At 41.4% G+C, this 24,664-nt stretch overlaps 1 long non-coding RNA gene across 1 annotated transcript; it reads right to left on the reverse strand.

The window, feature by feature from the left end:
- Window positions 1-5,031: 5,031 nt before the first annotated feature.
- Window positions 5,032-8,123, reverse strand: LOC118620517. The gene is made up of 4 exons (XR_004957442.1): window positions 7,985-8,123; window positions 7,708-7,827; window positions 6,768-6,998; window positions 5,032-5,130 (listed from the first exon to the last, which is right to left on the reverse strand). It is a non-coding gene; the product is annotated as an uncharacterized LOC118620517 (long non-coding RNA).
- Between the last annotated feature and the right edge of the window lie 16,541 nt (window positions 8,124-24,664).

The following is a 24,664-nucleotide window of genomic DNA, read 5'->3' on the forward strand; positions in this document are numbered from 1 at the left end:
GGATGGATGGTCCCAGTCCTCTAGATAAAGAGGGATATGAGTTACAGTGTGGTTGAGGAGCTCAAATGCCGTAAGGGATTTCAGGGAGCGCAAGGCTTAGAGCTTCTGTGAGCAATGCCCCAAGGAGTTAACTGAGAATGAAAAGAGGCAAACTGAGGTTACATATTATGGATTTAAAGCTGAGTCAAGGTGGAGATTGTAACTTTCTGCAGGAGCACCTGGCTCCCCGGGAAGAGACAAGAATGGACGTTTCTAGCACTGGGGATTAGCAAGGCAGTCAACAGCAAGGGATTCTGGGAGGCTGGCTGCATGAAGTAGGTAGCCCTCAAACAGGAGTGCTTCAGAGCAGCAGGGCAAGGAATGTTCGAAAGCAGGCGAGGGCTACCTGTGTATAGGAATGAAATGGTTACAGTGAACATGGGAGTATTCTATCTCCTACAAGGCTTAGGTCTAGCCACTTCTCTGCTTCACTTTTTTTTTAAATAATTTTTTCCCCTTGTATTGATTTTTAGAGAGAGAGGAAGGGAGAGGGAAAGAGAGAGATATAGAAACATCGATGAGAGAGACACATCAATTGGTTGCCTCCCGCACGACCTCAACCAGGGCTGGGGACAAACTGTAATCAAGGTATATGCCCTTGGCCGGAATCGAACCCGAGACTCTTTGTTTTGCGGGGAGACGCTCTGAGCCAAACAAGCCAGGGCTCTGCTTTACTCTTTTTTCTTTTTTATCCTCACCCAAGGACATTTTTCCATTTTTTGTTCAGACAGAATGGGAGGGGGAGAGAGAGAGAAAGAGAAACATCGATGTGAAAGGGACACACCGAGTGGTTGCCACCCTCACAACCCAACCAGAGCTGGGGACAAACTGCAAGCTAGGTACGTGCCCTCAGCGGGAACCGAACCTGGGTCTCTCTGGACCACAGGCCGACGCTCTAACCGCTGAGCCAAACTGGCCAGGGCTGCTTTACTCTTAATATAGGGCTCACGATCTCCTAGATCCCAGCAGACTGATCTCTCTACCCTTTGTTTAATTGCATTGCTGCCTTGCTCCTTTGAACTTGAGGCTCTCCTTATAAAAAGTACCATACCTGTCTAAGTGCCCAAGTAGTGGACAATTAAATCGAGATTCTGCTGTAACCTGGTGGTCTTTGATCATTTCACATGTCCATGGCGTCTAGGCTATGAAAGAGGCCAGTGACACCAAGGCAAAGCTGCATACTTGGATGAGCATGCAAGGGGTCTGGAGTTCATAAGGGTAAAGAAAAAATTAGTACGTATGAGAAAGAGGAATAAGAGTTTGTAGTCTAAAAGAATTTCAGAGTTTGAAATATTGATGATGGAGGAGTATTAAAGGAGTGGCTAAGGTTGTGTGCAGCTAAAAATGTCCTGAAGACAGACATTCAAGTTGAAGGTCAAAGAATTCAGGGCCAGGTTGTTGCAAGGACCATTCCCATTCGCCACTCAGAGATGAATGCCCACGTGTTAGGGTCCATGTTTCAGTAATAGTTTTCATCCCCCACACTTTCTGACACATTGTCTTGAATGTTGAAAAATCACAACGGTGACTGTAGAGGATGGAGTAGAAATTACAGCTGCAAACTGGCTCACCTATTCTTTTAAATGAGACATAATTTCAAATACCTGGTTTTCTCAAGCCAAGCAAGCAGCTTATGTTCCTTTCTTCCTTTCTTCCTTTCTTCCTTTCTTCCTTTCTTCCTTCCTTCCTTCCTTCCTTCCTTCCTTCCTTCCTTCCTTCCTTCCTTCCTTCCTTCCTTCCTTCCTTCCTTCCTTCCTTCCTTCCTTTCTTTCTTTCTTTCTTATCTTCACCCAAGAATATTTTCCCATTTTTTTGTTCAGATAGAGTAGGAAGGAGAGAGAGAGAGAGAGACATCGATGTGAAAGGGCTACATCGAGTGGCTGCCACCCACATGACCCCAACCAGGGCCGGGGACAAACTGCAACCAAGGTACATGCCCTTAGCGGGAACCGAACCCGGGTCTCTCTGGTCTGGGGGCTGACACTCCAACCGCTGAGCCAAACCGGCCAGGGCTGCTGTGAACTTTTTGTAAACAAGATTTTCACCCAGGCGTTCTGAATCACGGGTTCACAGATCCCAGGCTTTGGGGATTCCCTAAAGTCACATGCAAAATTGTATTTTTCCCATTAAAAAATAATGAACTTCTTAAAGGAATGTTTGGCTCATGAAAGAAGAGAAGCCCTGGCTTTGGGAATTTGATTTCCTTTGATCTCAGGAAATTTCTGTACCCATCAAACTCTGTCACTTCCTCTCGCCTTTCTGAGTTTGGACAAGTTCTTGGAAGTTAGTTTCTCTACTTTCTCAGGAAGTTTGGAATGCCTGTGCATCCGCTTCCCGGGCAGCTCCTGGCCACGCTCTTCTCAGTGGGCTAGGTTTGTGGCCAACACGGATGGGTTCCCTTCTCACTCCCCCAATAGTAGAGGGTTTCTAGAGACTTTGTTCATTCCTTCCTCAGTGGATTCTACATTTCTGCCAACTGACAGCGCACCCCAAATCATCTGCTGACCCTCTCATTTACTCCCATGTGGCTTATTAGCTCTAGAGTCCAAGTTTGCAGGGTCTCTCAGACCCCAGCTGCCTGACGGACTGGCTGCTGCTTTGAACACTTACTTCCGTGACTACTCTGGTTGCCTCTTGATCTTTTATTTACTGATTTTTTTAGAAAGAGAGAGAAGGGCGAGACAAACATTGATTTGTTACTCCACCCATCCATTGGTTGATTCCTGTATGTGCCCTGACCAGGGGATTGAACCCTCAACCTTGGTGTATCAGGATGATGCTCTCACCAACTGAGCTACTCGGCCAGGGCCGCCTCTTGACTCTTGAGACATCTTTGCAGGCCAACCTATCTATCAGTTGACTTTTTTCTTTGTCAGCTATGATAATGGATATTTTTTATTTTTTCTAACATTTTATTGTGGTCGATTTCAAACATACAAAATGAGAGAGAATAGTATATTGAATGTAATATACAGATCAATAAGATTTAGTTATCATTTTATGGCCAATATTATTTCATCTGCACCTCCTTACTTTCTTCTTCTCCCCCTGATTATTTTGAAGCAAATTCCAAACATCATATCCTTTCCTCTGTAAAAATACCAGTAGATATCTCTAAAAGATAAGAATTCTTTTTTTTTAACCCTCACCTGAGGACATTTTTTTTTGCATTTATTTTCAGATAGAGCAGGAGGGAGAGAGGGGGGAAGAGAGAGAGAGAAACATCAATGCGAGAGAGACACACCGACTGGTCACCACCCACACAACCCAAACTAGGGCCGGGGACCAACTGCAAACTAGGTACGTGCCCTTAGCGGGAACCGAACCTGGGACTCTCTGGTCCACCAGCCAACGCTCTAACCCTTGAGCCAAACTGGCCAGGGCAAGAATTCTTAATATGACATCACACCTAAAAATTAGCAAAAAAATTCCAAAGTCATTAATGTTAAATAATAACATTATTTATTATATGTTATATGAGGGTGGCTCTTCTTGTTCCGAAAAATTTCAATTTCAGCCTTGGGCTAAAAGAAGACTCACAAGCCATCAAACTGCTGTTTGGTAGGGCAAGTCAGGATATTCAGCTTCTATTGCTGACAAAAAATTCATACAAGCGATGCTGCTTAAATCCACAAAGTGAATAAAGTTTATTTTGTTATTGTTTTAGTATTACATGACAGATTCAAATACAGTCTTGCATCACATAATGACCTTTTGGTCAATTACGGACCACACATACAATGGTGGTCGCGTAAGATTATAATGGAGCTGAAAAATGCCTATTGCCTTATGACACTGTAGCTTTCATAATGTTGTAGCTTAATGCATTACTTATGTGTTTGTGGTGAAGCTGGTGGGAAAAAAAATCTACTGCTCTGCTAGTCGTACAAGAGTATAGCACAGACAGTTATGCACAGTACATCACACTTGATAATGATAATAAATGAGTATGTTTCTGGTTTATGTATTCACTACACTTTTCAATTGTTATTTTATTTTATTATTATTATTTTTTATCCTCACCCGAGGACATTTTTCCATTTTTTGTTCAGGTAGAGTGGGAGGGAGAGAGAGGAACAGAGAGAGAGAGAGAAACATCGATGTGAAAGGAACACACCGAGTGGCTGCCACCCGCACAACCAACCAGGGCCGGGGACAAACTGCAACCGAAGTACGTGCCCTTAGCGGGAACCGAACCCGGGTCTCTCAGGACCGCAGGCTGACGCTCTAGCCGCTGAACCAAACCGGCCAGGGCTCAATTGTTATTTTAGAGTGTACACTTCCTAATCATTAAAAGAAAAGCTTGCTGTAAAACAGTATGCCATGTTGTCGGCGGCAGCCTCGTACACATCACATTTACCATGTCTCTTGATTGCATATTTTCTCTTGAGCTTGGTTTAATTTCATGTTGTTTTATAAATTTAGTGTAGCCTAAGTGTACAAAGCCTACAGTAGCATAATGTGCTAGGCCCCCTCACTCACTCACCCAGAGCAACTTCCAGTCCTACAAGCTCCATTTATAGTAAGTGCCCTATTCAGGTGCACCATTATCTTTTACACTGTATTTTTTCTGACCGTTTTTTAGGTTTAGACATGTTTAGATACACAAATACATACCACCATTGCCTACAGTATTCACTACAGTAACATGCTGTAGCCTAGGAGCAATAGGTTATCCTATATAGTCTGGGTGCGTAGTAGGCGACACCATTTAGGTTTGTGTAAGTGCACTTTATGATGTTCATACAACAACAACATCGCCTAATGACACATTTCTCAGAACATATCCCCACCTGCAAAATGGCCCGTGACTGTATTTTCTGCAAAGTACCTGCTGATGAATCATCAATGAATAACTGCAGGTTTTAACCCTTCACTTTTTCACAGGCTTTGTAAATCTGTCCTACTAAACCTTTTCTGCTTCACACAAATTTTTACCTCCAGGAGTTGTAATACATTTTAGTAGTTTTCACTTCCGATTGTACTGAATTAGAAATTTTCTCAGCTTTTTTGAAAATCTTTTCACTTATAGTTGTTCTACACAGGCTATAGAATCCAATTCTTCAGTCACTTCAAACTTGGCATTGATACCTAAAGTAAACAACAACAATGACTGAGCAGTGTTGGCAGCACCTGTCAATTCATTAAGATACAAGAAAAAATACTCAGAACCATTAGCCTTGTTTTTTTGTTGTTTGTTTTTTTTAAATCCTCACTCGAGGACATTTTTGCATTCATCTTCAGAGAGAGCAGGAGGGAGAGAGGAAGAAAGAGAGAGAGAGAAACATCGATATGAGAGACACACATCGAGTGGTTGCCACCCACACAACCCCAACCGGGGCCGGGGACAAACTGCATCCGAAGTACGTGCCCTTAGCGGAAACCGAACCCGGGTCTCTCTGGTCCGCGGTCTGACACTCTAACGGCTGAGCCAAACCGGCCAGGACTAGCTTTCTTTTTTTTTCTTTTTTCTTTTTTAACTAGCTGTTGATGTTGCTAACAAGGTCCCCAACTCTTTGACATACTGTTCCTACCAAAAGGTTGATTGTCTTAAACAGGTTTGTTTTCTCTGGACACAGTTCTTCAGCTTCTGCAAACAATTTAATTAACATCAGTCAACAGCTTTCCTTGCTTGCTAACAAATAAGCCACTTGGAAACTTACTTCGGTTGAAGCTTCATTTACATTTTTAATTCTCGTGAAGAAATTCTCCTATAATAAGACACTCTATTTTACGTGTCCTAAGTTTTTTTAACTGTTGCTTTCCTGTGAGTTTGGACTATTGTGAGGTGTGCTTAATCTGCGAATGTTGACATACTTGGTGTTATTTTAACCCAGTCGTCGTGTCATTACATAATAGATATAATTCCATAACAAAATAACCACACTACTGCAAGATTTGAAGTCGCCTTTTCTTGTTCTGACATAAAGGATATGCACTGGTAATTTACAATAAAATAAAACAAAACAAATGTCATAAAATATCATGGTACAAAACTATGCTTGGCACGTTCTGAGCGCATCAGGCCTTACTGAGCAGCAGTATGAAGGGATGGGAGTTCCACATTTGGTCTCTGTTGCAACTTTGTGAGTCTACTGTTAACCCTCGAATACAGCGATAGACAATACGAAAAGGAACGAATATGGCTGTTGTGATAAAACTTTATTTATAGATAGAAATAACGTTTAATTCCAAATATTTTTCACGTGCAACAAAGTATTATTCCTCTTTTGACTTTTTTCCCCAACTATTTCAAAATGTAAAACTGTTCTTAGCTTTAGGACCATTAAAAAAAAAAAAGGCAGCCCTGGCTGGTTTGGCTCAGCAGTTAGAGCATCAGCCCAAGGACCGAAGAGTCTTGGGTTCAGTTCCAGTCAAGGGCACGTACCTTGGTTGTAGTTCAGTTCCTGGCCCTTGTCGGGGTCGTGCAGGAGGCAACCAATCTATATGTCTCTCTCACATCGATCTCTCTCTCTCTCTCTCTCTCTCTCTCTTTCTCTCCCTCTCCCCCCTTCCCACTCTTTGTCTGAAAGAAATGGAAAAATATCCTTGGGTGAGGATTTAAAAAAAAAAAAAAGGGCAGGGGGCCAGATCCGGTCCTCAGGCCATAGTTTGCCAGCCTCTGGTCTAAGCCATTATACCTCTAAAAATGCTACCGATGTGTCAGGTCCCTGACTCTTTGCAGGGCTTATTCCCTGTCACTTGAGGTATATACATACATCTCTTACCTGAGCATTCAAAGCTCTAATCACTTTCTGCCAGCAGGTCCAACTGGCATGGTGTCATCAGTCTAGTGCACCAGTGACCAGAATGTTCGGGTCATCAGGTCCATTGTCATCATCCACGATCTATTTCATTAAGCAAGGATCAAACTGGTCGAGTGAATGGGTCAGCTGAGGGGGTCAGCACGAAAAGCATCACTCCTGCTTCCTTCCAGTGGTTGAGGGTGACGCAAATCACTGCAAGATGTTTTGTTTTTTGAGTTTACTATCTTCGCTCAGGGTTGAGGATCAGGGGGAACTTCTAAGGGCTTCCTCTTAGTCTTTCCAATCATGAAGGATCGATGCACAGAGACGCAATGGGAAGTTCTTCCGGTTTCTAAGTATCCCGCAGCCCTGACTTGGGCTAGGACTCCATCTCTCACTTGGCCTCTAACCGTCCCCGGTCTAGTAAAGAGGCTGATGGTATTTTGAGTCAGCTTATCCACAGCCCTCAAAATACTCAAATATTTTCTTTACCCGGTGTATAGTTAATCTGGTAAATGTCTGTTAGGTCCCTTTGAGGAAGAATCGTTAATAGCTACTTATAACTACTTGCTATTGTGTTTCAGGGACCTTACTCAAGGGGACACAGCCATTCAATCATTGGGTTCTGAATCTGGAAACCACCTCGACTCTTGAAGCTAGACAAGAGTGATGTTCATTGTGGTGCTGACCCACTCAGGATGTTTTTAAAATATAAGCCAATCAATAAATACCCTCATTTGCCTGCCCACGTATCTTGCTTCTAGGATACCATGGTTTATTAGTCTTTGCCAAAGATTCTTGAGGGTCAAGGCCCCCTGGTTGTCAGTCTGGCCTTGTTATTTACTCAGATAATTGCATCACCCTGTCTTCCTAGAGGCTTATTGTGGCAATGAATGCAGCCAATTAATGCCACTAATCTTACCTTTGCTCTGATAGTTACATGCTGGCAACTTGCTTCTGCTGTTCCAGAGTCTTATCATCTATCTCCACTGACAGCAGGGAGCCCAGTTTCCCAGATGTGTTTCCAAATGTCAGCCTTGGCCTATAGAGGACAGACAACACTGGGCTTGTCAAGATGCTGTCTCCCCCACCAAGCGTTCCTTCCTGCTTTCGTGAAGACAGTGTCCTCTGTGTCTCCTGAGGAACACAGCCATGCAGTGGTTCTCTGGTGTACCATCAGTCAGTTCTAACACGCTCACCTTTCTGAGCCTTTGACCTGTTCCTCCGCCAAGGAATTTCCAGCATCTCCACCTCATTTACTGTAGATATCATTTTTTCCAAAGTTTAAGAGAGATTCCAGCGGTTTATTGGGAGTGACTCCAGGTGTCCTTGCCAGGACAAACTGGGGGAGGAGAAAGCAAAGGGCAAAAATCAGTTCTGAGCTGAGGGGAGGGTAACACTTTGAAATGGACGCCAATTTGAAGATTTTAGCTAGATGTACCTTTCAATACCTAAAAAACTAGACTCTTTTAACACCTAAGAGTGAATGGAGAGTCACTGGATCTGCCCACAACATCTCCAAGGGACAGGGGAGCCAATGGTTTTTGAAGGCAAAGCCAGAAGAGAAATAGAGCTGTTTCCTCATTATACACTACCAATTATAGATGGTTAAAATAACAAGTTGCACAAGGGCTGAAGGCAAAGTGGTGTCACTGTCTTCTATTTCCTTGAGTTGTTTTTTCCATTTAGAAAATGTGTTACAATGAGTCATTATGCAACATGAAACCATTAGGTATTTTGTTTTTATAAACCTAGGGGACAAAATATGTTACATTTGAATGCCACAATATGTGAGCTGGTCTCGGAGACTGAGAAGTAGTAATATAAGTGGCTATACAAAAATCTTGGCCATGTGCTACGGAGCTCAATGAAGAAAAATCTCATCCATGGTGTGGGATTGCTGGTCAAAAAAGGTTTCATGAGGGAGGTGATACTTAAAAGAAATTTGGCCCTGGCCAGTTTGGCTCAGCGGTTGGAGCATCGACCTGCGGTCCGGAGAGACCAGGGTTCGGTTCCCGCTGAGGGCACGTGCTTCGGTTGCAGTTTGTCCCCGGCCCTGGTCGGTTGTGCGGGTGGCAGCCACTCGATGTGTCCCTTCACGTCGATGTTTCTCTCTCTCTCTCCCTTTCTCTCTCTCCCTCCCACTCTATCTGTAAAAAAATAAAAAATAAAAAATAAAAGAAATTTGAAATGCTGAGTATGATTTTGAAAGATAGAGAAAGAAATCTTTCAAGTACAGAAAACAACAGGAAAAGGAATGACAGTTTGATATTAGGGATGAAACAACGGACCCATGTAGGGATGCAGTGGAAGACAAAGTCTGGAGGACAGATTTGGCCTGTATCTGGGAAGTCCTAGACACCAGAGAGCAGGATTTATATTTTCTATGGAGGCACAGGAGTGGCTGATTGAAATGCAAATATTTTCCTTAGTATTTTCAAAATAATTTCTTGAATTTGATCTTCAAGTTCTTGTTTATAAACGAAACCTCCAGATAGATAAGTGGGAGTAAGTCTCCTCTGATGAAGCAGCGGGCAGGACCTTTGTGAAGCAGGGCGGCACCCGGGAGGAGTTATACCATTACGCTTGGGATGGGAGCGACATGACGACATGGAGAGCCCTGACATTCTTGTTCTGCCTACAAGCCAGCAAGAGCTGAGGTGGAAGGAGGTGTAACCGCACAGAAACTTCATGTTTTTAATTTGACCTTTTCTCCTTCTTTCCTTTGGATTCAAATTGACCTTGTCCAGCCTAGGAGCACCCTGACCCACCTACTCCCTCTCCCTTGCAGGTCTATTCCCTTAATCATCAAGCCCTCGGGACAATGAGGTTCTGGTCAGCATCAAATAATCTAAGGAACAAAGCCTTGAGTCTGCTGACCGCAGAGACAGAGGTTTGGGCAAACAAAAGATAACATCTTGTGTTTCTGCTCAGGCCTAGAAAGCAAAACCATCCTACCAACCAGATCCTTGCAAAACCAGACAGAACGATGCCATGGCTGATATCAGGACCAGATTCAATGATCAACTATTTTCTACCCTAGTTCCAACCAGTCAATGGAGACCACAGCCTAACTCCCTTAGTCCCCTATATAACTCAGCCCTTAGAAGCCACAGGGAGCCAGGTCTTGGAGCAACAGCTCACCTGTGACTCTGGGTTTGGTGCTATTTTCTCAAATAAACCTTCGCTTTCTTTGCTGCAAACTCCTGTTTGTCGGATTGGGCTTTGATGCATGCAGGTGAATGAACCCCTTTAGCTTGGTAGCAGAGGCAGGTAGGTGCCTGTTATTTAGGCACTGCTCCTGGATTTGGCAGCCCCCTTAAAGTCCACCTACTGCCCTGCCCAAGTCTGATTCTGGTCTGAGTACAGAAAGTAAAGGGTCCACCACTGTGGTAGATCCTGGGAGCAAAGAGCCCTTCCCTGTGAAGCTGATCATTAACCTTCAAGTTGAATACCAGAATCCAGCATCAAATAGTGTGTTTACCTTGAGGAACATATGCATTCCCTCTCTTGATCTTCAAAAGAAAGAGTTACAAGAATACTGCTGAGGTGTCAGGAACACATCAATAACTGTCTCAGAGAGTTGGTGTAGGGATGTAAAGTAATGACACATGTAAAGTGGTTATCACTTCCTGGACCCCTATGGTTTGATGCTGCCCCTCTAGGATGTAATACCTGGAATAGTACTCAATTTCTCAGTTATGGGCTGACTAGTGAAACAAAAGAGTTCTTTCACCTTGGCCTAGCTAGTACAATTCTGTTTTTCCAGGCTAAGATTTCTTTAGGATTTTATTTTGCTTTGTTAAGTAGCCACAACTTGACATTGACTCATATTTAGCTTCCAGCCAAAGGAAACCCTTGAGTAGTTTGTTGTTGTTTTTTCCCCATGTTATGTTGTTAAGCCATCTCTCCCCCACCCAGATCTTGGACAGTTTGTTTTTCTGGATCTGAGTAAAGGACTTCTCATGGCTGTTAAATTCCATTTTGTTAGATTAATTCTCTCCATTCCAGCCTTCAACCCGTTAACGATCCCCTCCCCACGCTAACCCATAGGAACCAGTACATATCTTCTTCAAATTGGATTGATTTTCTAATGATGTCCTTTATTGACAACATTGCTAAAAAAGTCTAACAAGGACAGGAGACAGCACAAAGCCCTGCAACCTTACACAAGAGGCTTCTTCTTCTTTTTTTCTTGTGATAAGAATTTATTTATTTGTTTATTTATTATTAATTTTTTATCTTTATTGTTGAATGTATTACAGATGTTCCTCATTTTCCCCCCATTGACCCCCCTCCTCCCCACTCCCACCCCACCCCCCACCTTTTCCCACTGTTGTCTGTGTCCATTGGTTATGCATATAACTTCTTCGGTTTATTTCCTCCCACCCCTGACCCCCTTCTCTTTGAGGTTTGTCAGTCTAGCAACCAATTTGTTCTTCTTAATCCCTTCACCTTTTTCACCCATTCCCACCAACCTCCCTCCCATCTGGCAACCAACAAAATGTTCTCTGTATCTATGAGATTGTTTCTGTTCTGCCTGTTCATTTTGTTTGTAGATTCCATTGTTGATAGATATGTATTCATTGCCATTTTGTTTGTTCATATAGTTTATCTTTTTCTTCAAAAAGACCCTTCAATATTTCATATAATAACGGTTTGGTGGTGATGAACTCCTTTAGCTTTTTCTTGTCTGGGAAAGTCTTTATATGGCCATCGATTCTCAATGACAGCTTTGCAGGATAGAGTAATCTTGGTTGTAGGTTCTTGCTTTTCATCACTCTGAATATTTCTTGCCACTCCCTTCTGGCCTGCAAAGTTTCTTTTGAGAAATCAGCTGACAGCCTTATGGGAACTCCCTTGTAGGTAACTAAATGCCTTTCTCTTGCTGCTTTTAAGATTCTCTCTTTGTCTTGAACCTTTTGCATTTTGATGATGATGTGTCTTGGTGTGGGCCTCTTGGGGTTCATCTTGTTTGGGACTCTCTGTGTTTCCTGGACTTGTATGTCTGTTTCCTTCACCAAGTCAGGGAAGTTTTCTGCCATTATAGTTTCAAAGAGGTTTTGATTTCTTGTTCTCTCTCTTCTCCTTCTGGCACCCCTAAGATGTGAATGTTGGCACGCTTGAAGTTGTCCCAGAGGCTCCTTACACTATCCTCATTTTTTTGGATTCTTTTCTCTTTTTGCTGATCTGATTAGGTGTTTTTTGCTTCCTTATTTTCCAAATCGATGGTTTGCTTCTTGGCTTTACCTACTGTACTATTGAATCTGTGTAAATTATTCTTTATTTCAGTTAATGCCTCCTTCATTTCTGACTGTGTTTCCTTCATTTCTGACTGGTCCTTTTTATGCTCTTTAGGCCCTCACCAAGTTCATTGAGCATCCTTATAAGCAGTCTTTTGAACTCAGTATCTGTTAGGTTGCTTATATCTCCATTTCGCTTAGTTCTTTTCTCGGAGTTTTGTTCTGTTCTTTCATTTGGGACCTGTTTCTTTGTCTCCTCATTTCGGCTGCCTCCCTGTGTTTGTTTCAGTGTATTACTTAATGAGAAATATGGGGCTAGCTGAGACCAGATGCTGCTTGTTTGAAAAAATTTAGGAAAACCTGAAGCAGGATCCAAGATAGGCCAATCCTATGGTAGAGCAACTGGCAACAGCTTGGGTGGGCCTGAAAGTTGGGTGGGGTGGGGCGGGGCCTCAGGGAGTCACCAGGGCGGGGCTACCAGTGTGAGCCAGGTTGCTGGAGTCCCAGATATGGCTTCTGTCTGCCGCCCCAGGGCAGGGCTCACCAAAGGAACAAAGGCCTCTGACAGCACGTTTGTCCCGGAGAAAGCCCCCTCTCCAGCCCTCGCTCCAGTGCCAAACAGCTCAGTTCTTCCCTGTGTGTCTCTGGCGCCCCTCGAGCTGCCTCCCCTCCAAGCTCAGAGGGAGAGAGTCCGATAAGTCCGTGCGCGGGCCCTTTAAGGAGCTGCCTGGGGCTCCAGCCGCGTCAGCCTCCCTGAGCCTCAGTTCCCACTGGATTTTCCAGCCAGAAGTGATGGGGACTCTCTTCCTGGCACTGGAACCCTCGACGGGGACCCCTCAATCCTCTGGGAGGACCTTCCCGGCTGAGGTGTTCTGCTGATTTTTATCCGCCACACGTGGGTGTGGGACCAGACCTTCTGCCTTTGCCCCTCCTACCAGTCTCGAAGTGGCTGCTGCTTTAATTCCTCTTTAATTCCGTAGTTGTAGGAGCACGATTTCAGGTGGTTTTGAATGATGGTTGTTCTGTAGTTTAGTTGTAACTTTGATGTGGTTGTGGGAGGAGGCGATACCGCGTTACCTACCTGCCGTCTTGACCCCACAAAGGCTTCTTAACAGTTTGAAAGGAAATTCGATAAGCACCACTCTTTGGGTATGGTCATCCAACTGGACGTGAACTCACCTAAGAGATCTAGAAACCAGTTCACAGCCTTACACGTTTTCTAAAATAAATCATGAAGGATCTTGCCAACTGCCCTGTTCACATGCACAATGTATGCTGAATTCACACCTTGGTACAGTCTAGAAACTCGATCAAAAAAGGAAATACCTACTGTGGAATGGCTTACTGTTTGGGAATACTGTATTTATCACGATCTGGGGTGCACTTCCCTTCTCCATCTGCCTTCCTTAAAAAAATGGTTTCTAAAATGTACTCCCTCTTTTTTATAGAGGCACAACGGCTCTGTGATTCAGAGTGTAGAGCGTAAACCCCGGGCTTGAGTCCTGGCTTCCCCAGACGGTGGCTGTGTGAACTTGGGCCATTTTTCTCACCGAACTATGCCTCAGGATTTTCATCAGTAAAATGGGGATAATAATAAAACCCACATCATGGGGTTGGTATGAAGACTGAATAACTAAGTATTTGTAAAGCATTTAGAACCATTTCTGGCACATTAGTAAGCAATATAAAAATTCTTGTTAAAGAAATAATGAAAAAAATAGATCTGGTGCATTGGTATCCAGATGTCAGACCACAGCCTCAAATATGCATTTGGGATACCCCTTAGCAGCAGACTATAGTAACACAAAACATCATAACAAACGTATAAGCTATAGGTTTAAAAAATGAATAAATAAATAACCCATAAGCCATGTGACTGACTAGAGGTAGAGTCTCTGTTAACTTCCCAACATTTAGACTCAATTTTTTTTTCAGGAGAAAAATCGCATCTCCAGAACTTAGGGTTTATTACAACCCAGTATGCATATATGTATATTTACATTAATGAATGTACGCTGTCCTCTTCCAAATAATTTTAAATACTTTAATTAGTACTTGATAACTGAACAAATAATTTAATACTTTTTATTACTTTTCTTTTCAACCAAGAAAACATCCATATGAAGTTGGTATACCTCTTAAGTTCCTGTGCACTTTATATTCTAACTTTTTAGATTGAGGTGAGATTCACATAACATAAAATTCACCATTTTAAAGCGAAAAATTCAGTGTCATTTAGTACATTCACAGTGTAATACAACCATTGCCTCTATCTGGTTCCAAAACATTTTCATTACCCCAGAAGAACACCCCATTACTATTAAGCAGTTTACTTCCTATTTCCTCAGACTCTGCCAACTACCAATCTGTTTTCTGCCTCTATGGATTTACTTATTCTGGATATTTCATATAAATGGAATCATATAATATGTGACCTTTTGTATCTGGCTTCTTTCAGCATAGTGTTTTTGAGGTACATTTATGTTTGTAGCATGTATCAGCACTTTTAATGGCTGAATAATATTCCATTATGTGGATATACCACAATTTGTTTATTCATTCACACACTGATGGACATTTGGATTGTTTCTACCTTTTGGCCATTGTGAATAGTGTGTTATGAACATATATGCACTTGTATTTGCTTGAGTGGCTATTTTCAATTCTTTTGGGCATATGTCTAAGAGTGTAATTGGCAGTTCATATGGTAATTCTGCTTCAGTTTTTGAGGAACTAAAAAACTGTTTTCCACAGTGGCTGCACCATTGGACATTTCTACCAGCATTGTAAGAATGTTTAATTTATCCACATCCTTGCCCTGGACAGTTTGGCTCAGCGGTTGAGCATTGGCCTGCGGACCAGAGAGTCCCAGGCTCAGTTCCCACTAGGGGCACATACCACAAAGAAAAGAAAAAAGAATAATTTATCCACATCCTCACCAACATTTATTTGACATTTTAAAATTACAAACATCCTAGTAGGTGTGAAGTTGTATCTCATTGTGGTTTGGATTTGCATTTCCTTAATGACTAATGATGTGCTTGTTCTTCTTTGTATGTTTCCCTTGGAGAAATATCTATTCAAATCATTTGCCTATTTCTAAAATCAGGTTGTTTGTCTTTTTGTTGTTGAGTTTTAAATGTTCTTTATATATTCTGGATACTAGACCCTTATCATTTATGTGATTTGCAAATAATTTCTCCCATTCTGTGGGTTTTCTTTTCACTTTCTTGAACATATCTTTTAAACTCATCTATTTTTTTTCTTTTATTGCTTATGCCTTTGTTATCATAGCCAAAACCCATAGCCAATATAAGGTCACGAAGAGTTATATGTTTGTCTAAATGTTTTATGAATTTATCTCTTATATTTAGGATGTTGATCCATTTTGAGTTAATTTTTTGGCTTCTCTTTTTTTAATTGGTTAGTATAGCTAAAGATTTGTCAATTTTGCTGACCTTTTCAAAGAACTAACTTTTGGTTTTATTGGATCTCTCTACTGTTTTCATATTCTCTATTTCATTTATTTCTGCTCTAATCATTTTTAGTTCCTTTCTTTTGCTAGCTTTGGATTTAGTTTGCTCTTCTTTTCTTAATTGTAAGGTAAAATGCTGAATTATGGATTTGAGATTTTTTTTTCTTTTTTAATGTAGGTATTTAATGCTATACATTTTCCTCTGAGCACTGCTTTCACTGCATCCCATAGGTTTTGGCAAGTTGTATTTTTCTTTTCATTCATATCAAAGTATTTTCTAATTTCTAGTCTAATTTCTTATTTGACTCATTGGTTGTTTCAGAGTGTGCTGTTTAATTTCCATATATTGTAATTATATGCTACTTTAAGATCATTCTTCAGAATCTTGCCCATAGTCAATGCTAAATTCAAAAGTCTATGAAGAATCTACATTTTTTCTTAATTCAGGGTCTTATTTATATCCTTACTAAACCTTAATTTCTTGTATTGAGTTATCACATTGTTTAGGCAAATTGGTTTTGGATTCTGATTTTATCTTCTAACAATCTGGCCTATCTGAGGTCCTTATCAAATGAATGATAAAAAGGTAGAACATGGTTGGCTAAGGATAAACCTGTCTTCATAATTAGGTTAACAGGTGCAAGTTCACTGTATAAATTTTCTACCTTATGAAAAAGTAAAGGGCTAGGATCGAAAAGCCCAAATTACTTTCTTCAAACTGTATATCCCTAGTATAATTTATACTCTATAAATAGAATTTAATTTAATACACTATAATCTTGCTGTGATGGTTAACTGAATCTGTCAACTTGGCTGGGTCACAGTCATCAGATATTTGGCTAAACATTATTCTAGATGTTTCTAGAAAGGTGATTTTTTTTTATAAGATTAACATTTAAATTGGTGGACTTTGAGTTAATTATATCCCTCCATAATGTGGGTGGACCTCATTTAAATCAGCTGAAGGCCTATAGAAAAAAGACTGACATCCCCTAGCAAGAAGGAGACTGCCTTTAGACTCAAATTTCAACTCTTCCCTGAGTCTCCAGCCTGTTGGCCTGCTCCATCAGATTTTGGATTCGCCAAGCCTCCATAATCATGTGAGCCAATTCCTTAAAATATATTTTTGTGTGTACACATACATCCTGTTGTTTCTGTTTCTTTGAAGAAGTGACAAATATACTTGCTACATAGTTTTATTTTCTAAAACCAAAATATTTCCTTTAAGTCCTGTGATTTGTACTTTGTTTCCAGAGTAAGATTTTACTGCACATCCAGAATTTATTTTCTCCTATTGGATTCTATCATTCATTCATTCATTCATTCATTTGAAAAACATGTATTGAATATCTACAATGTACCGGGCACTGAGCATAAGGCAGTGAACAAATGAGGAAATATATAGCATATCAAATGGTGGTAAGTGTTATGTAAAACAATAAAGGCAGGATGCAGGGGGTGTTTGCCACCATATATATAGGGTAGTATGTTAGGCACCTTCCATTTGCTTCTCCAGATCTGTCCCCACCTTTCTCCACGCCATTGTCTACCACAGATGGTTGACCTGTATGGATTATACAATAGGTGCTTTTCCTTCTAGCTTCCAGTTGGGTTTGGTCCATGGACCACTGGCAAGAGATCAGAGGGAAAGAGAAGAGTAGATTTAGAATACTTATTCTTCTGGCCCTTCTGAATTGCAATGGTTTGGCTATCTCTTCCTACCGGAAGTTTGTCTAGTGGGATGGCCATCTACCTAAACCTTTCTCTTTTAGGTTTCCAATATTTACCCTTACCCACTGGTTTCAACCTTGGGCTGTTTTGGCTCCCAGGGCACATTTGGCAATGTGTAGACACAATTTTGATGGTCCCAACTAAGGGAATGTCACTGGCATCCAGTGGATAGAGGACAGGGATGCTGCTAAAATCCTTAAATTTTCAGGACAGACAAAGAGGGAGGACAATTTGGAAATCATCTCGATAATCTAGGCAAGGTAGCTTGGACGAGGGCCCAAGAAGTAGACGAGAGAGGCGGGATTTTGGACATATACTGGAGAGAGCTAACAGTTTTGTTGTTGGGTTTTATGTGAGTATGAAAGAAAGAAAGGAGTCCAAAGTGATTTCAACTTGAGAAGTGCAGGTTTGGAGGAGAAACTGGGAGCTCACATGTGGACACGCTAAGTTTGAAATGGGTATTAGATGTCTGTGCAGAGCTGTGGTGGAGGGTCATTGGCTATGACTTGGGAGATATTTGGACGAGATATAAATATGAGCACCGTTGGCATATAAACAGTATTGTCTTAGTTTGGGTTCCCCTAGAAGCAGACTCTGAATTTGAGCGCAAATAGTTTGTTTGGGAGGAGAGTCCAAGAATTGCCAGTAGAGGAGAAATGAGCCAGAAAAAGAAAGCAAGTCAATAAAAGGTGCATTATAAGGTAAGTTATCACTATTGGCAACTGACATGGTGGAATTCTGAGAGAGTGTAGAACAGGCCTCAAAGGTATCTTAAACTGAGGGATCAGAAAACTAGGTTAATTAGTCACCAAATTGCCATTTATCTTTGATCGATGGTTGCTCTAGGTGCATTGACTGTCTAGCAATTCCAGCTTCCCCATAGGAGAGCCCAGTGCTCCCTGGGCCATCAAAAGGCCCCAGGCAGCGTCAGGAGCAAGACTCCTAAAGAAAGCAGCTTCGGTGTGTAGAGGTGAGTCTTGAAGGGATATTGGTGGGGTACCCACAGCATGAGATGATCTAGCATCAGCCCAAGAGTGAGGTTAGAGAGAGAAGGTGTCCAGTCACCAAAGTGCTATAGCATTCTAACATTTAGAGGTCAAAGAAATGAGAAGGACCAGCAAAAGAGACTGAGGAGAAGCCAGTGAAAAACAGAGAGTGGAATTCTGGAAGCCAAGCTAAAAATGTGCTCTAGCAAAAGGAGCAGGAAGAGATTAACTGTGTCAAAAATGCTGCAGAAACAACTAAGGTGAGGATTGAGCATGGGATTAACAATTTGGGAAGCCCTTGGAGACCTCAACTGGATCAATTTTGGAAGTGTGGTTCAGGACAGGGAGTGAGTTCAAAAGAGAAGAGAAACTGGAGACAGTCTGTACAGATAACTTTTTCAGCTAGCTTTGTGCAGAGAAACTGAATGGTGGCAGCTGGAGGGAGATGCGGAGGTTAAAAGAGGGGTGTATGTGTGTGTGTGTGTGTATGTGTGTTTGCACGTGCCTGTTTAAGATGGGAAACACTGCAGCATGTTTGTATGCTGATGGGACTGATTCAGTTAAGAGGGAAAACTAATGCAGGAAAAAGAGGGAAGATTACAGGAGTGATATCCTTAGTAAGTGAGAGGGAACAGAATCGTGCGCACAACTGAACAGGGACTTTCTTAGGCGCACAGACATTCATCAGTCATTGCAGAGAGAAGGCAGAGGGCACGACCGTGGATGTAGATAGATGGTAGACTGTGTGCAAACTCTCTTAATTGCACTATTTTCCACAGAAGCAAGGAAGTCAGCTGATATTTGAAGACTGAAGAGGAGAAGCTGCTGGAGGATTGAGGAGAGAAGGTGTAAATTAGTCATTTAGTACTGGGAATAGGTAGATAAGGAAGTGGAGAAGGATGGCAAGTAGCACCAAAGGCCCACTTGAGGTGAGTGATCATAAATTTAAAGAGACAGCAGTCAGCATGGTTGAGTCTCCAGCCATACTCAGCTACTTGGGTACAGGCCTGGAATAGGAGATTGGACCTAACTAAGGTTGGGTATGTTTTATATACTACCCTTAACATGTAATTTTGCCTCCGGAACACATTTATATAGTGATTAGACTAGAAATAAACATTTCTTGGGAAAGCACCCTGAATGCCAAGAGTCTTGAGGATATGTTATAAGCAAAGACAGGTAAGAGTCAAGGAGAAGAGGAGAAGTTGCTTCACTCAATCCATTTTGTGTTTTGTTTGTTTTGGTACGCGCCCCTAGCGGGAACTGAACCCGGGACTCTCTGGTCCGCAGACCGACGCTCCAACTGCTGAGCCAAACTGGCCAGGGCCACTCAATCTATTCTGAAAGTGTTGCTCTGCAAAAGTTGATCTTTACCCTCAATAGATGTCATGAACTGGCTTTCCTCTCTGAGCCTCTTGACTCCATGAACTGGCTTTCCTCTCTGAGCCTCTTGACTCCATGAACTGGCTTTCCTCTCTGAGCCTCTTGACTCCGGTGGACCCTCTAGCCACTGATCAGCTAAGGAGTCAGAACCCAACTGTTAGAATTGTAAATAATCTGTTACAGTGTACAAGAGGCTGAGTCTGTTACAACCGCAGGGATTGTAAAAAGCAAGAGAGGTGTGTTTGAGGTAGCCCCACCTTTCTCTAGTAAAACGTCTTAGCTCAGGGCCTTTTGCAGGTAGAGCTCACATCCTTTGATGAGCCTTGGGTCGAAGATTCTAGTAAGAAAACTCTTGGAGACCCAAAGCTGGATAATTTATTTATTTACTTATTTATTTTGGGGCGGTGGGGGGGGGAGAAGACTTCTCAGAGGAGGTATTTTTTTCCTCCAATTTTTATTAATTTATTTTTGTTACGGATGTTTCTCCTTTTCCCCCCTAGACACTCTCCTCCCCATCCCACACCCCTACCACCGCCCCCCCCCAGCATTGTTATCTATGTCCATTGGTTACGCATACATGCATGTAAGTTCTTTGGTTCATCTCACCCACCCACCCACCCCCCTACTCTGAGGTTTGTCAGTCTGAACCATACTCCTTTCTAAGTCTCTGGGTCTATTTCCTTCATCAGCCCACCTTGTTCATTATATTTCACAAATAAGTGAGATCATGTGGTATGTATCTTTCTCTGATTGGCTTATTTTGCTTAGCATAATACTCTCGAGGTCCCTCCATGTTGTCGCAAAAGGATAAGAGATCTTTCTTACAGCTGCATAGTACTCCATTGTATATAGGTATCACAGCTTTTTTATCCACTCATCTACTGATGGACACTTGGGCTGTTTCCAGATCTTAGTGATTGTAAATAGTGCTGCTATGAACATGGGGGTACATATGTTCTTTCTGATTGGTGTTTCAGCTTCTTAGGGTATATTCCTAGAAGTGAGATCACTGGGTCAAATGGCAGTTCAATTTTTAATTTTTGGAGGAAACACCACAGTGTTTTCCATAGTGGCTGCACCAGTCTGCATTCCCACCAGCAGTGTACTAGAGTCCCCTTTTCTCCACACCCTCGCCAGCACTTGTTGTTTGATGGTTTGTTGATGGCAGCCTTTCTGGCAGGTGTGAGGTGATACCTCATTGTTGTTTTAATTTGCATCTCTCTGATGATTAGTGATGTTGAGCGCTTCTTTATATGTCTCTTGGCGATTTGTATGTCCTGTTTGGAGAGGTGTCTATTTAGCTCCTCTGCCCATTTTTTACTTGGGTTCTCTGTCTTCATTTTGTTGAGCTGTATGAGCACTCTCTATATATATTGGAAATTAACCCCTTATCTGATGTATCATTGGTAATTATGCTCTCCCATATAATGGGTTCCCTTTCTATTTTGATGGTTGTTTCTTTTGCTGTGCAGAAGCTTTTTAGTTTGATGTAGTCCCATGTGTTCATTTTTTCCCTTTGTTTCTGTTGCGTTAGGTGATGTATCAGTGAAAATTCTGCTGTGTATGATGTCTGAAAACTTGTTCCCTACATTTTCTTCTAGGATCTTTATGGATTCATGAGTCACATTTAAGTCTTTTATCCATTTTGAGTTTATTTTTGTGTATGGTGTAAGTTGATGGTCTAGTTTCATTTTTTTCTTTTTCTTTTTTCTTTATCCTCACCAGAGGACATTTTTCCATGTTTTGTTCAGGTAGAGTAGGAGGTAGACAGAGGAACAGAGAGAGAGAGAGAAACATCGATGTGAAAGGGACACATTGAGTGACTGCCACCCGCATGACCAACCAGGCCTGGGACAAACTGCAACTGCGGTACACGCCATTAGCAGGAACCGAACCCAGGTCTCTCGGGACCTCAGGCCGCCGCTCTAACTGCTGAACCAAACTGTCCAGGGCTAGTTTCATTTTTTTTTTTTTTCATATAGCTGTCCAATTTTCCCAACATGATTTATTAAAGAGGCTGTCTTTACTCCATTGTATGCTCTTGCCTCCTTTGTCAAATATTAATTGAGCATATTGCCTTGGGTCCATTTCTGGGTTCTCTGTTCTGTTCCACTGGTCTATCTGCCTGTTCTTGTGCCAGTACCAGGCTGTTTTGATTACAGTCACTTTGTAGTATAACCTGATATCTGGTATTGTGATCCCACCTACTTTGCCCTTCTTTTTCAAGATTGCTGTGGCTATTTGGGGTCTTTTTTGGTTCCATATGAACTTTTGAAGTATTTGTTCTAGTTCTGTGAAATATGTCATTGGTATTTTGATGGGGATTGCATTGAATCTGTAGATTGCTTTGGGTAGTATGGACATTTTAATGATGTCAATACTTCCAATCTATGAATAAGGTACATGTTTCCACTTTTTTTTATATCTTCCTCTATTTCTTTTTCCAATGTCCCGTAGTTCTCTGCGAATAGGTCCTTTACTTCTTTGGTTAAGTTTATTCCTAGGTATCTTAATTTTTTTGCCGCGATAGTAAATGGGATTGTCTTTTTTGTTTCTCTTTCTGTGACTTCATCGTTGGTGTATAAGAATGCCGTCGATTTCCTGATGTTAATTTTGTATCCTGCTACCTTGCCGATTTGTTTATTAAATCTAGCAGATTTTTGATGGAGTCTTTAGGGTTTTCTATGTATATTATCATGTCATCTGCGAATAATGACAGTTTCACTTCCTCCTTTCCAATTTGGATCCCTTTTATTGTTTCTTCCTGTCTGATTGCTGTAGCTAAGACTTCAGTACTATGTTAAATAAGAGTGGCAAAAGAGGGCATCCTTGTCTTGTTTCTGTTCTTAAGGGAAATGCTTTTAGTTTTAGCCCACTGAGTATGATGTTGGCTGTAGGTTTTTCATATATGGCTTTTATTATGTCGAGATATGATCCCTCTATTCCCACATTGCTGAGTGTTTTTATCAGAAATGGGTGCTGGATTTTGTTGAATGCTTTTTCAGCATCTATTGATATGATCATATGGTTTTTATCTTTATTTTGTTGATGTGGTGTATCAAATTTATTGATTCATGAATATGTACCAGTCTTGCATCCCTGGGATGAATCCCACTTGGTCATAGTGGATAATTTTTTTGATGTATTGCTGGATCTGATTTGCTAGTATTTTGTTCAGCATTTTGTCATCTATGTTTATCAGGAATATTGGCCAGTAGTGTTCTTTCTTTGTAGTATCTTTATCTGGTTTTGGAATTAGAATTATGCTGGCCTCATAAAATGAGTTTGGAAGTCTTCCTTCTTGAATTTTTTGGAATAGTTTGAGAAGAATGGGTGTTAGTTCTTCTTTGAATGTTTGGTAAAACTCCCCCATGAAGCCGTCTGGGCCCAGGCTTTTGTTTGCTGGGAGAGTCTTGATTACATCTTCAATTTTCTCACTTGTTATTGGTCTGTTCAAGTTTTTTCTCTCTCCCTGGTTCAGTTTTTGGAGACTATTTGTGACTAGAAATTTGTCCATTTCGCTTACATTTTTTGTTGGCGTATAATTGTTCATAGTATTTGCTAACAATCCTTTGAATTTCTGTGGTTTCAGTTGTTACTTCTCCTCTTTCATTTCTGATTTTGTGTATTTGGGTTCTCTCTCTTTGTTTCTTTGTGAGTCTAGCTAAGGGTCCATCAATCTTGTTTATCTTTTTGAAGAACTAGCTCTTTGTTTCATTGATCCCTTTGAATTGTTTTTTGGTCTCTATGTCATTTATTTCTGCTCTTATCTTTACTATTTCCTTCCTTCTACTTGCTCTGGGGTTTTCTTTTTGTTTGCTTTCTAGTTCCTTAAGTTGTGAGGTTAGATAGTCAATTAGAAATTTTCCTTGTTTCTTGAGGTAGGCCTGTGGTGTTATGAACTTCCCTCTCAGAACTGTTTTCGCTGCATCTCGTAGATTTTGTGGTATTGTGTGTTCATTTTCATTGGTTTTCAGGAAGTTTGTAATTTCTTCCTTGATCTCCTTGGTAACCCATTCATTGTTTAATAACACGCTATTTAGCATCCATGCGTTCAAATGTCTTTGCATGTTCTTGTTGCAATGGATTTCTAGTTTCATGCCACCTGAGAAGATGCTTGAAATAATTTCAATCTTCTTAAACTTGTAGAGACTTAGTTTGTGTCCTAACATGTGGTCTATCATTGAGAATGTCCCATGTGCACTTGAGAAGAATGTGAATTCTATAGTTTTGGGGTGTAATTCTCTGTAGATAGCTATTAAACCCATTTGATGTAGTGCTTCATTTAGAGTCTGTTTTCTTGTTCATTTTTTTGTTGTGAGGATCTATCCAGTGATGTCAGCAGGGTATTGAAGTTCCCTGCTATGATTGCATTGCTGTTGATTTCTCCTTTGAAGTCTTAAAGAAGATTTTTAATATATTTTGGTGCTCCTATATTGGGTGCATATATGTTTACCAAGGTTATATCTTCCTGTTGGATAGATCCTTTCAATATTATGTAGTGGCCTTCTTTGTCTCTAGTTATGGCCTTCATTTTGAAAAAATTTTTTTTTTATACTCACCTGAGGACATTTTTCCGTGTTTTTTTTTTGTTCAGGTAGAGTGGGAGGGAGAGAGAGGAACAGAGAGAGAGAGAGAAACATCAATGTGAAAGGAACACATCAAGTGGCTGCCACCCGCACAACCGACCAGGGCCGGGGACAAACTGCAACCGAGGTACGTGCTCTTAGCGGGAACCGAACCCGGGTCTCTCAGGACCGCAGGCCGACGCTCTAACCGCTGAGCCAAACCGGCCAGGGCTATTGGCCTTCATTTTGAAATCTATTTGATCAGATATGAGTATTGCTACCTCAGGGTTTTTTTCCTTTCTGTTTGCTTAGAAAATTTTTTCCATCCCTTCACTTTCAACCAATATGAGTCTTTTGTTGTGAGGTGGGTCTCTTGCAAACAACATATAGATGAGTCATGCTTTCTTATCCAATCAGCTGCTCTGTGTCTTTTGATCAGAGTGTTCAGTCTATTTACATTTAAGGTTATTATGGATATGATCTTATTTATTGC

This window comes from Molossus molossus, unplaced genomic scaffold, assembly GCF_014108415.1.
Source record: "Molossus molossus isolate mMolMol1 unplaced genomic scaffold, mMolMol1.p scaffold_m16_p_7, whole genome shotgun sequence".
NCBI classification, from domain to species: domain Eukaryota; kingdom Metazoa; phylum Chordata; class Mammalia; order Chiroptera; family Molossidae; genus Molossus; species Molossus molossus.